The sequence below is a fragment of the Geotrypetes seraphini genome, chromosome 9, assembly GCF_902459505.1.
Source record: "Geotrypetes seraphini chromosome 9, aGeoSer1.1, whole genome shotgun sequence".
NCBI classification, from domain to species: Eukaryota; Metazoa; Chordata; class Amphibia; order Gymnophiona; family Dermophiidae; genus Geotrypetes; species Geotrypetes seraphini.
In genome coordinates, this window is record NC_047092.1 from 154,106,460 (window position 1) to 154,120,653 (window position 14,194).

The 14,194-nt window shown below is 40.5% G+C and overlaps 1 protein-coding gene across 1 annotated transcript in view; it reads right to left on the minus strand.

The window, feature by feature from the left end:
* The window catches only part of LOC117367155 (phospholipid scramblase family member 5-like), a 60,498-nt gene extending 47,171 nt beyond the window's left edge, over positions 1–13,327 (minus strand). The window contains exon 1 of the mRNA XM_033959479.1: positions 13,224–13,327. The gene's annotated coding sequence lies outside the window, so the exon portion shown is untranslated. The remainder of the gene's footprint in view (positions 1–13,223) is intronic.
* Between the last annotated feature and the right edge of the window lie 867 nt (positions 13,328–14,194).

The window sequence follows — 14,194 nt, forward strand, 5'->3', positions numbered from 1 at the left end:
GGATATGGGAGGGGCCAGCATTATACATAGAAATGCCAGTAGAGCAGGTTTGATTATTACTGTTAGTTGTCCAAGTCTAAGCATGCCCAAAGCCAGCCCAGAACACACCTCCAATACCCTTCCCCCCCCTTTAGTTTTGGATGTACAGTGGCAAGGACACCTCCCAAAACGTCCAGGAAGTAGAAGATGGTTTCAAAAATCAGCACTTAGACATTCTGGTGAGAAAAACGTGCCAATTTATGCTGTTTTTTAGACATCTTACTGTTTTGAAAATGCCCCTAATAGACTTTTGTTAAACCTACTCTAATTAAACCTGATAGTCCCCTTGAGTTTCATGAACTATCTAGCATCAAGATTCTTTACACTAGTGGTTCTCCCACCTGTTCCTTGGGACACATTCATCCTGTATAGTTCATAAGCTATTCACAATAAATATGCATGAGACTTATATTCACTGACCCTATTATATGCAAATTTATCTCTACATATTCATTATGGATAGCCTGAAAACCTCACTGGGTATGTCCTGAGGCTTAGATGGAGAACTACTCATTTAGCCTGTTTCTTGTAATTTGAAGCATCCTGTAAATATTTTCCGTTTAAGTTTTCAAAATGAATTTTACTAACAAATACCTTAAACAATCTTTGATCAGAAAAGTGGTACATAAGTTTTATCAGTAAATTAACCAATTGATTTGTAGCCCCTTGCATTTATAAGCTCTTTTTTATTTTTCTGTATGCAATCCATTTTGGATGCAAATTGTTGTAAATATAAGGTCTCACAGAAATTCACAAACTACAGTCCCACAAGTGATCTTTATAGGCTTGGACGTATAACTACTGTTCTTTCATTTTGTCACAGAAGCTAACGAAAGGAAAGAAGCTATTTTTCAGAGTTGTCCTGAGAAGGATCTTCTTTGAGATGATTGCCTCTAATTGCATAGACAGGAATTCGATGGCATCAGAATTGCAAATCAGTGTAAGATTATGTTTTTTCTACGAATTCAGTTTAATTTCATAACTGCATGAAAATGATTATGCCTTAAGGCACATAGATTTGTTAAGTGTTATGAAAGAAGCAATGCCTCTCTTACAAGTTAATATGGTATTTAACAGATAGCTCTAACCAGTACAAGGTTTTATGGAGTCAACTTTGTATCTAAGGTTATTTTTAGAATCTTCTAATATTTAATTCTCTTTACTAAGGAGATAATAATCAAAATGCTGCAAATCCCCTCACCTTTCCTACCTGAGGGTCACCATTGGCAGTCCAGAGGGTCCAGTGGGCGCTATACCCCTCCGTTAATGCTTGGGTCTGCACTGAGATCCAAAATGATACTGATGACCCCTGGCGGTAGTGTCACATTACTACCACTATAAGGCAAATATTTTCATATGGAAAGATGCCTCCTAGCAAAATAGTGCTGCGAGACTTTGATAAACATCATCAGTGCCATTTTGAATCCCAGTACAGACCTAGATGGGAGTTGTGGGGGATTGTTTCTACCTGGGCCCACTTAACCATCAATGTGATTTCTGGATAGATCCTAGAGGGTTGAGGGGTTGTGGGAAGGATGATCTCTGGGGCTCAAAGTTTGTAAATGGTAAAGGGTATGGTAAAGAGTGAGATTTATGATATCAGGGGGTTTGGAACATAAGAACATAAGAATAGCCTTACTGGGTCAGACCAATGGTCCATCAAACCCAATAGCCTACTCTCAGGGTGGCCAATCCAGGTCAATAGTACCTGGCCAAAACCCAAAGAGTAGCAACATTGCATGCTACCAATCCAAGGCAAGCAAAGGCTTTCCCCATGTCTTAATAACAGACTATGGACTTTTCCTCCAGGAATTTGTCCAAACCTTTCTTAAAATCAGGTACGCTATCCGCTTTTACTACAACCTCTGGCAATGTGTTCCAGAGCTTAACTATTCCCTCAGTGAAAAAATATTTCCTCCTTTTTTAAAGTTTTTTTTCAATATCATTTTTATTAAAGAGTCAATGAGAGAAACAAGTGTAACACAAGAAAGAAATATGCCAAATGTGGAATATTTCTTCCTATTGGTTTTAAAGTATTTCCCTGTAATTTCATCGAGTGTTCCCTAGTCTTTGTAATTTTTGACAGAGTGAAAAATGGATTCACTTGTACCCGTTCTACTCCACTCAGAATTTTGTAGACTTCAATCATATCTCCCCTCAGCGTTCTCTATGCCAAGCTGATGAGCCCTAACTTTTTTAGTCTTTCCTCATACGAGAGGAGTTCCATCCCCTTGATCATCATGGTCGCTCTTCTTTGAACCTTTTCTAGTGCCGCTATATCTTTCTTGAGATAAGAAGACCAGAATTGAAAGCAATACTCCAACCTCAGCCGACTCTATTTGACCTATAATGCTTCCTGAATTATAAAGAGCAAAATTGGATCTTTAAGCTGAATACTAGAATAGAATGGATGATGTTGATTTACCCCTTCTTTACAAAGCCACACTAGGGTTTTTAACACCTATGAGCATCTGAGCTATTACTGCTGCGGTTGGCATTAAAAACGCTAGCATGGCTTTGTAAAGGAAGGGGGGGGGGGGTTAATCTAGGGGCTTTGTTATAGGTCAAATAGAGTTAATGTTATTATTTTATTGATTATATTGAGCTGAAGCCATTGTAAACCATTCTATGTGCGAGAGGATTTTATCATGGGACGGCAACGTAAATGTTCGACTACAGAACATTTAGAAAATAAATAAAAACCATACTATTTAAAAAAATCCCTGATACCCAACAATCGAAACCAACCTAACGCCTCCCCACTCTCTAAAACAGCCTAACGCCACAAGAACCACCTCATCTCTATGAACCAAGTTGACTACTCTCTAACTATTCTATAATTCCTCTGGAAATAGCCAGATAGATCCTTTTTGTAATCCGCCTTGAACCGCAAGGTAACGGCAGAATAGAAATCACTAATGTAATGTAATAAAATTCCTATGAGTGTCAGAGCATTTACCTTACCTTTAGCGCCGTTTAGTAAAATCCAGCATCTGTTTATTCATTACAGAAGAACAATATATTAAGTAGAATAAATAAATAGGAACATACAATTAAATATTTTAATTTTAAGTTATCTAGATCACTTTTGTTTGCCATTTTAACTTTTTTGCTTTAAATAGACTGAGCTAGAATAGGTTCACACTGATACCCACATGTTTCCCACATGCGAAAGCAAAAAAAAAAATAAAAAAATTGTAACATCATGGATTAGTTTCAGGATTTAGAGAGATCTGGGTTCAGATTCTATATCACTGGACAGACAGCTTTTGCTACTATGATGATCCTGCCAGTCTTGCATCTCTGTGCATGTTGTCTGAAGAGAAAGCAAAAAGAAAGAAGCCCTAAGTGAGAAGGCTGTGTTTTGGCAACATTTTGGCTGTGTTATTGAACGCCTTCAGAGCTGAAAAGAAAGTTCCCCGAATTGTAATTTGACAGTCCATGACAAACTGAGAATAACAAAAGTGGCAATTAGGAGTCGGTTCTCGGGTTTTGATCTGTTTTAATATTCATTTTGCTTATTTCGAGAAAACAGAACTCAGAATGTTTGAAATGAGTACACTGTGATACATACTGCTTGGTTTACCATCATACGAAGGCAGCAGATGTCACCTTAGTACAGTTACTGATTGAGATCATCCTCATACCAGGAGGAGGCAGGCAATAGAAGGGAAAAGGGAATAAGAGAAGGCGAAATCAGCAGAAGACTATGTAGGCTCTTTTTTGCATGTTTGTTTGGCATTGTGGGTCATTTGATTATTGATTGCAAGCTCTACCGAGCAGGGACCATCTCTTAAATGTATTGATGTACAGCACTGTATACACTTATCAATGCTTTAGAAATGTAAAAATCCCCTACCTGAGCACTATGTATTGATGTACCTTCTTGTCCAGTTTGTCTGTCTTGTAAGCTCTTTTGAGCAGGGACTGTCTCTTCTATGTTTTGATGTACAGTGCTGCGTATGACTAGTAGTGCTCTAGAAATGGTTACTAGTCGTAGTAGATTTGCGCATCAAAGAGGCAAGTTCCCAAAGCAGAGGCTGGAGTAATCTCTTGACGTGATTAAAAATTTGGAGATAATTTTTGATTGAAACACGCAGCCACAAGGATACGATCATAAAGAGTTGGCTATTAGGTTCCAAATTTGTATTCAGACTCCTGATGCAGGCCATTTGGGCCGAAACATGTATGTGTTGAGTCTTTACTTGGATGAATAAAGAATTGTAGCACTCTGTGATCACTTCACTGTTTTCTTTGACTTTAAGGAGGGAACACATTTTTCTAATTTTAAATCAATAATAAAATATTTATTTTTGACATACGTTATGAGGAGAATTCTATAAATGGTGACCAAAGTTAGGCGCCGGAAAGACCCATGCTAAACTAGCACACTGCAAAGGCCACTCTGCGTGAAGTACTAACTTAGCATTGAAGTTCTAGCTTAGCATGGATCTGGCACCTAACTTTGGGTATGGTAATTACTCCTTTTGAAATCTGGTATACATGGTGGCATGTACCTAATGACAGTTGGGTGTGTAAATGACCCTATTGTATAACATTGCGCCTGGTTTCTAGGAACGCCACAACCTACCCATGCCCCTCCCACCGTCATGCCCTTTTGACTTGCATGCTAGAAAATTTTGGCACTCGTAGAATAGGGCACAGGGGCAGATCGGTACGTAAACCTAATTTAGTGCCAACACCAATTATTTACCGTTAATGGCTCATTCACTAGTTTGTGCGCAGATCTGGGATCTACGCCCAAAGTTTGGTGTCCTATGTAGAATCGGGGGGTATTTGTCTTCCTATAAGGATTTTAGAAAATCGTTGAAGACGTGTTTATGCTGAAAGATGCTTTCAATGGTCAGTTCTATAACTGGGTCATAAATTTGGGCTGCAAAAACCTGAAGGAACAGTACAGGTTAGGAGGCAATGAACTTTCATGCATATAAGTGGAGTGAGAATTGAATGTGATCATATATGATGACCTTAAGGTGGGCAAATAGGTAGAAAAGTTAACAATGAAATCTAGAAGGATGCTTGGGTGTATAGGAAGAGGAATGGCCAGTAGGAAAAAGAGGTGATGATGCCCCTGTCTAAGATTCTGGTGAAACCTCATTTAGAATATTGTGTACACAGTGGCATACCTAGGTTATGTGATACCCGGGGCTGGTTATTTTCTAACAACCTCCTCCCAAATAAAAAGAATCAGGGGAGCACCCCCTAGGAGCTGCATCTGGGGTGAAAAGCCCCACCTCCCCTTGGTATGCTACTGCCTGAGGAAGGGAATTTTGGTCTCATGTATTAAAATTAGTCTACTAAAAAGATAACGTTATTTCCATTTTCTATTTCTAAATGTTTATCATTACAGCTAAAAATACTATTTTATTCTAAATCAACAAAAAATATATTTTATGCCTTTTACCATCTTTAGTTTCTGCTTTCTTCATCTTCTCTTCACTCTCCATTCCATCCAGTGTCCACACTCTTTCTCTGTCCGTTCCATTTTTCTCTTTCTCTCTTTACTCCCTCCCCCATACTCTGGCATCTCTCCCTTCTCCTTTCATTCTTCCCACCCCAACTCATCCCATGGTCTGACATCTGCTTCTCTTTCACCATGCCCTGGGATCTCTCTCTTCGCTTCTACTACTTATAATTTCTACAGCGCAGCTAGACATATGCAGCACTGTACATTAAAACATTAAAAGGTAGTCCCTTCTCAGTAGAGCTTACGATCTAATCAACAGACAAACAGGATAAGTAGAGGCTTAGGGAGTTTCTCAAGCATGGGTGCTTTACAAGCGTGTGGGGTTTAGGAGTTAAAAGCAACCTCAACAAAGTGGATTTTGCCTGGATTTGAATAATTCTAGGGACAGAGTTTGATGTACTGACTCAGGCAGTCTGTTCCAGGCACATGGTGTAGCAAGAGAGAAGGAACACAGTCTGGAGTTGGCAATAGAGGAGAAGGGTCCAGATAATAGAGATTTGCCTGAAGAATGAAGTTCCTGTGGAGGAGTATAGGGAGAGAGAAGAGAGGAGAGATAATGAAGAGCTGCAAAGTGAATGCACTTGTAAGTCAATAAGAGGAGTCTGAACTATATGTGGAAATGGATATGTAGCCAATGAAGTGGTTTGAGATAAGGTCTAATGTGAGCATAGAAACTCTGGTAGAATATAAGTTAAACAGCATAATTTTGAATAGATTAAAGGGGAGAGAGATGATTACGTGGAAGACTTGTGAGAAACAGGTTGCAGTAGTCTAGGCGATAGGTGATAAAGGGTTGGGTAAGGGTTTTGATAGTTTGCTTAGAGCAGAAGGGTTGGATTTTGGTGATATTATAGAAAAAGAAATGATATGCTTTGGTGGTCTGTTGAATTTTGTGCAAAGAGAGAAGAATCAAAGATGACCCCAAGATTGAAAGCTGACGAGACAGAGAGGATGAGATACAGAGACTGAGATACAGAGTGGGGGGAGAGAAGAGATAGGTTTAGGTTGAAGGATAAGTAGCTCAGTTTTGGCCATGTTGCTACAATTCAAAAGAGAAAGCATGACAAATGACAATATCTGCCTCAGTCCTGGACAACTTTTAAAACTTCAAACAGATGAAAAAATTATCTTCCCAGTACTGAGGAACTCTGATCCACTCCATTTAATGAGGAAGATGGCAATTAGAGAATGACACGGTGACAAAATTCATCACCGTGGGAAACCATCTTCATGTCATTCTTTAAGGACAGAGGGAAGAATCAGAGTATGAATGGCCACAACCACTGACCCTCAAGCTTTGCTTTGAAGAATGCTGGTGTAGAAGGACTGAGGTTGAGATAGACACTAGATGGGATTATTTCCCGCGGTTATCCGCGGGGACGGGAACGGTGATGAATTTTGTCACCGTGTCATTCTCTAATGGCAATTACCTAACCATCCACAGATGACTCTGGAATTTTGCTTGGAAGATGGCAATTAGAGAATGACACGGTGACAAAATTCATCACCGTGGGAAACCATCTTCATGTCATTCTTTAAGGACAGAGGGAAGAATCAGAGTATGAATGGCCACAACCACTGACCCTCAAGCTTTGCTTTGAAGAATGCTGGTGTAGAAGGACTGAGGTTGAGATAGACACTAGATGGGATTATTTCCCGCGGTTATCCGCGGGGACGGGAACGGTGATGAATTTTGTCACCGTGTCATTCTCTAATGGCAATTACCTAACCATCCACAGATGACTCTGGAATTTTGCTTGGTTCTCCAGGACAACATTGGCCTATGATCTTTGTTGTATGTTGGGTTGATTGACACCTTCTATGGTAAAGTGCCTAATGTTCTGTAACAGGGGTTCTCAACCCAATCTTTGGGACACACCTACCAAGCAGTGTTACAGGATATCCACAATGAATATGCATGAGATAAATTTGAATATGATAGAAGCAATGAATTAAAATCTTCTCATTCATATTAATTGCAGGTATCCTGGAAACCTGACTGGCTAGGTGTGTCCCGAGAATTGAGTTGAGAACTACTGGTCTATATATACAGTATATATATATATAGTGTGTGTGGTATATCAAATATGTTTACGTTTATTATTTAAAGTCTGACTTTATTGAAGTCAGGTAACATAACATACATTATTTATTTCTTGGAATTTAACTGCCTTTATGAAGAGATTCACCCAAGGTGGTGTACAGCAGGTATAATAATCGTAAAAAGGCCAAATATAAACATAAATGCATTGTTAAGATAAAAATCACTGCTGTTCTTGTAATTTTACCCCAATGCATGTGATCTTTACCTTTTTCATTATGTTTTACACCAGAGATCGAATTTACTGCAAAGTTAATGTCAGGAAGCTAAAACCCAAACATGACAGCGGAAACCAGAAGGGAACTTAAATAATCAACTTGGTTTATTGAGGAAATTAATTTGATAATTACAAGTAATTACAGTGAAACTCTTCTAAGACAACTACCTCTTATTTTGTGTATATCTAAACTACAACTAAACTAGTTTCTCTAAAACAACTAGAATCTCTAAATTATATCCAAGGAAACTATACATTACCCAATTCTTGATTCTCTCTCTATGAAACAGCTCATGGTCCCTGTAGAGCAGTGATGTAATGTAATGTAATGTAATTTATTTCTTATATACCGCTAAACTCCGTTAGGATTCTAAGTGATGGCGAACCTTTTAGAGAACGAGTGCCCACACTGCAACCCAAAACCCACTTATTTATCGCAAAGTGCCAACACGGCAATTTAACCTGAATACTGAGGTTTTAGTTTAGAAAAAACAACTCATACATTAACATCTTTTGTCTTAAAAGAAAAACACAATAACAGAGCTTTCAATGATACAAACAACTTTTTATTGAAAGGTAAAAGTTTGCATTTGGCATGCTTTTGAACAATTAATGTGATTTTTGCTGTTGCATGCATGCTGATTATTTGTCTAACCTTGGCTCATACTTTGATCCCCTCTGCTATGCCATGCAGTGAGCTATGCTCCCCTCCAGCCTAGCTCCTCTCAGTCCCCACCACAGGAATCACCTTCACCACAGACTCAACAGGCTGCTGTCTGCACTGCACCCTCATGCCACATGTAAGCCGCCCGCCTTACCCCAGATAGGGGAGGGAGGAAGCGCTCCTATTGGGCTGCTGGGTAGAGGGGCGGGTGATATCAAATATGTCCTCAGACGTGCATGGAGAGAGGGAGAGGAACAGCTTGGCCCTGCATCCCTATGGCTTTCTAGTAACAAACTCTGGCGAACTATGTGCTGTGGCGACAGTGTGCATGCCCACAGACAGGGCTCTGAATGCCCCCGCTGGCATGCTTACCACTGCTGTAGAGGAAGGGAACCAAAACAGGAACAGGCCTGTTTTGAGCAACCTCCTCCCTACCTCTCTAAATAGTCTTTTTTTATTCATAAATTTTAGACCATGTGATGAGATGGAAAGGCCCAAACTCATGCATACGTGGCTTCTAGAGCACAACATCTACAAGGAAAGGAGGGGGACAGAACACATAATACCAGCCAATCTTCACTAGCCAGCCTGTGTTACACCCCTATACCTTAGCTTTTGATTGGTGCATACGTGATCATGTCAACTCCTCTGGCCCTAAAACGCCTTACTGTTCCAGGTCATCTTGCCCCTCACATCGGGCAAGACAAGTCACAGATAATCCTGCTTCCTTCAGCCCTCTGGAAATTCTGCATGTCATCATATTCGAGTCCAGCTCAAACACATGGTACTGCCAATGTATCAATCAGCCCAGCAAAAGCCCTCTGCTGATCTGAAAACCCAATTAAGCAATCAGGCCCTGTCAGCCATTTTGAGAGAGAGAGAAAAAACCCCTTCTCGACTCCATTTTAAGTTAGTCACTGTCTCCCTAAATCTGTCATCCTGCTATCTTCATTCATGTTAATAAAATAATATGCGTAGTTCCTTACACAATGAATGAGGTACAGTTAGAATCGGTAAATTGAAACTTAATAAAAGGACTACCATGATTTAAAATCACAACATAGAATGTCAACATAAATAAATAGATTTCTACTGAAAGATCCTGAATAGTTTCTCACAGTAAGTGGCATTCCAGTGATCCCATCAGAGAAGCATTCTTCAGATGCTTTGGTCTATGTACTGTTGAAATCAGCCCAAAAGGGTATATAGACAGTAAGAACTGTTATTAAAAACATGTAACGTGCACTGAATGACATGTGAATCCCAGACTTTTTAAATTGTCACCCAATATAATCAAGCATTTGACAGCAATGAGATTTAAATTTAGACTGAATAAGTTCATCTCGGCTCGCTTTCTTTAGTCATTTTTTTATATTTAATGGGCATAATTCTTAGAAGCATTGCCAAACATAATCATCTTCAACAGCTTGGTGTTTAATTAGATATTAGCAGATCCAGGCCTTGGACTGTTCACTGTTATGCACGCGCTAAAGCTAGAAGTGGTATTTGGCTTAGTGGAGACCTGATAAAAGGCAGTGACACATTCATTCATTACATTCTACAGTATCGTGGTCCAAAATAATTGTGCATGAAAGTGGTCTGGAATTGCTTCGGCATCATTTTACTTTATTTTTCATTTAATTGCATGGCTTCACACTGTGAACAGCTCACAGCATTTTTTTGAAGTCCCCCCTCAGCCCTGGCTTCTTTGCTTCTTAGATCAGGATGTCAAGTTTGATGGGACTTAAATCTGTGGCCCTAGTTTGTAAAGGAAATGGAACTGCAGCAGGACCCCGGGGGGGGGGGGGGGGGGAAGGGAAATCGGAAGACATTTGCTAAGAAATTAGATTCACCTTCAGTGAGTTCAGTTAGCTCAAGTGGGTCCAAAACTGTGTGTCAGCCTATCTCAGAATGCAATCTTCTCTTCTGTCATTCAAATCAATGCTCAAACTCATTTCTTTACCAAATCCTTCAGCTGTTCCCTTGATTAACCAACTTTCTTCAGCCCAATCCCTCCCTCCTCCTATATTCTACCCTCTTTTATGGTACACTTGTAAAATGCATAGAATCCATTATTAGACGGTTTGTGGTATATCAAGCATTGTGAATAAATAGAAATGTCATGATAGCTCACAGGATGCAAACAATAGGGATGGGCTGTCATTTGTAGAGGCATGATATATATGTACCATACATCTTTTGTTAATGCATGATATTAATACCCCCCCTTCACACACCTTTTGTCAAGCCAAGTTAAGTTTTTTTATCACATGACACACCACGCCCATTCAGTCTGCCCATCCACAGCATCCACTATCTCCTCCTCTGTCTAAGAGATCCCACCTGCCTATCCTATGCCTTCTTGAACACAGAAACAGTCTTTGTCTCCACAACCTGTATTGGGAGACTATTCCATACATCTACCACCTCTTAACTTCATTCTATGGCCTCTCAGTCTGATTTCCTTTCAATTGAAAGAGACTCACCTCATGCGTATTTATGCCATGTAGATATTTAAACATCTCTATCATATCTTCCCTCTCCCACCTTTCCTCCAAAGTATACATATTGTCACAACCCTAGCCCTAAGGCTCGGCTTGTGCCAGGTAAGGCTTTGGATAAACCTAGCCCAGCCATTAAAAGAGCTAATCAGTGTGACAGGCTAGAGTCCAGGAATAGGGAAAACTTTGCATTCCCCTTTAAATCCCAGATTACAGATCCCTGGGGAGAAGAGGACTATGAGGGTAACAACCTGGAACAGCCACTGAATCCTCCTACTCTCTCAGCTAACTCCCAGCTGCAGGAGCTAATTAGAAGTCCTAGGAAAGCTAGGCAGAAGCTGCAAGCTGTCCCTCCCCCTCAGAGAACAGGGCGTGGTCGCCTCAATGCACTAGAGGCTGCTCTGAGGAGGAAGCAGTCAGTCTGCCCTGGGTCAGCCCAGGAAGGAGGTTGGCAGGATAGCTCTCCTGAACCTCAACTTTGCCAGGACATTGAGATGGTGGATCCAGCCCCTGACCCTGAAGCTAACCAGCTAGCAGAATCAGAGCTCATGGACTGCCTTGAAACTGCCAACATTACAGAAGCTTGCCCTATGGAGGAAAGTTAAGTTTAATTGATGGTTGTGTTCTGTTTGTATGCTCATGCTAGCAATCGTTTAGGCTTCTTGCTGGGGAATGCTGTGCACCTGTAAGAAGTAAGGGAGCAGTGCTGAGCTCCTTACTAGGTGCCTGAAACTGAAAACCTTTTTGTTAGGTTTCAGTGTGCTGGACTGTTTGAGGTTATGTTTTTGTTTTGAAGGCCAGCAAAGTTTCAATTTTTGATTGTGTGCCTGAGGAAGTAGTTTTGGGGAAGAATCCACATAATATCCTAGGTTGGGATTGTGGGGCCATTTGTGGCATTCTGTTACTTACAGAGTAAAGTTAGTGGATTCTGCTACTCCCCTCCCCCACCAACTACTGTTAAGTTGGTTGGGGCCAAGCCGGCTTCAATCTAGGCTTGGGCACAGCACTGGCTTTATTTATAAAGGAAGTGTGACAATTTGTTACTGCCTGTTTGCCAAAGGCAGAACGATTGGGACTACACCTTGCTACTTACCTGTATCACCTGCAAGGAAGGTGTGAGTTGTTGGTTGTTTGCTTTTCAACTCGATTTGATTTTTGTTCCATTTTTCTTATGTTTTGGGAAAGAATGAACTGAACCTTGTTCAAGCTGCATTGCCACAATAAAGTGGGACTTTATTTTATTTTGAAAGTGACTGTTTGGAATCCTTTTTGCTTCCTCATTGGATTGTGTGCCCAGCAGGACTTCCAGCTTTTCTGGAAGCACGTAGGACGCAGGCTGTTCTGAGCGTTGACCGGAGCCGAGCATATCCACGGGCCCGGCGGCGCCACAATATTGAGATATTTAAGTCTGTCTCCTTACACCTTATCTTGAATACCATCAACCATTTTAGTAGCCTTCCTCTTGACTGATTCCATCCTGTTTATATCTTTTTGAAGGTGCGGTCTCCAGAATCATACACAATATTCTAAATGAGGTCTCATCTTCTTTTTCCTACTGGCCATTCCTTTCCCTGTGTAGCTAAGCATTCTTCTAGCTTTCAGCTTTGCATTTTCAACCTGTTTGACAACCTTAAGATCATCACATATTATCATACCCAAGTCCCGCTCCTCTATCGTGCACAACAGTTCTTCAGTCCCTAAATTATACTGTTCCCTTGCCAAATTTCAGATCATTCTTCAAGCTTTGCTAGGTCTTTAAGTTTTGATACCATTTGAAAAAAGGCAAATCTTACCAGATGGCCCTTCAGCAACATCGTTTACAAAAATGTTAAAAAGAACATAAAGTACATTAAAAAACAAAAACAGGCCCAAGACCCGAACCCTGAGGCACACCACTGGTAACATTTCTTTCCTCAGAGCCATCTCCATTGACCTCTATTCTCTGTCACCTTCACCTCCATTGACCTCTATTCTCTGTCACCAGTCTGTCATTTTGGGGCACACACTGTCAAAGGCTTTGCATAAATCTAAATATACCACATCTAGCGCACTCCCTTTATCCAATTTTCTGGCAACCCAGTCAAAATATTGATCAGATTTATCTGACAAGACCTCCCTCTAGTGAATTCATGTTGCCTTGGGTCCTGTAATCCACTGGATTCCAGAAACTTCATTATTCTCTGTTTTAAAAGCATTTCCATTAATTTACTTACCACAAAAGTCAGACTTATGGACCTGCAGTTTCATACTTCTTTCATACTTCCAGTTTTGTGGAGAGGGACCACATCCATCCTTTTCTGATCCTCCGGTACCTCTCCCGACTCTAGAGAAGCATTGAAAAGATCAGTCAGTGGAGCCACCAGAACTTCCTTAAGTTATTTATTTATTTAAGCATTTACATTACATTACATTAGTGACTTCTATTCCACCAGTACCTTGCAGTTCAAGGTGACCCTTGTGGTACTCCACAGGAGTTAGACCAGGGGGTCTGATTTAAGATAGTTTGTCTTTACTCTGTATGTTCTTGATTTAAGGAATCCTTGGAACCAGGTGTATACCCTGCCAGAGATCTCTATGGCTTCTAGTATCTGTAGTAGTATGGTGTGGTCTACCAAGTCAAATGCAGCAGAGCGATCAAGTTATATACCACTTATAGTCTAAGTGGTTTACATTCAGGTACTCTAGCATTTTTCCCTATCTGTCCTGGTGGGCTCACACTCTATCTAATGTACCTGGGGCAATGGGGGATTAAGTGACTTGCCCAGGGTCACAAGGAGCAGCACAGGATTTGAACCCACAACCTCAGGGTGCTGAGGCTATAGCTCTAACCACTGTGCCACACCATCTGGCGCCACTGTATTGTCCATCTTTAGTTTAGTAAACTCCACACGAACACAATCCTCTTAAAATGAATCAGGGTTTACCACAGATCTAGCCCTATTTGCCTTTGTCTTCTGCAGTCCCACTCTCAGTGCTTCAGCTGTGAGCACAGAAGAAAAATATTTGTTAAGCAATTCAGCCTTATCTTTTATCAGCTTCTACATATTCCTCTCTTTCACTTTTGAGTCTCATAATGCCACTTTGATGAGAAATTAGGTTAGAAATGTCCGTGTCCTAATACAGTAGGGAATGATTTGGGTTCATTGGAATTCAACCCATTTCTTTGTTTTCCTTAAATTAAGTT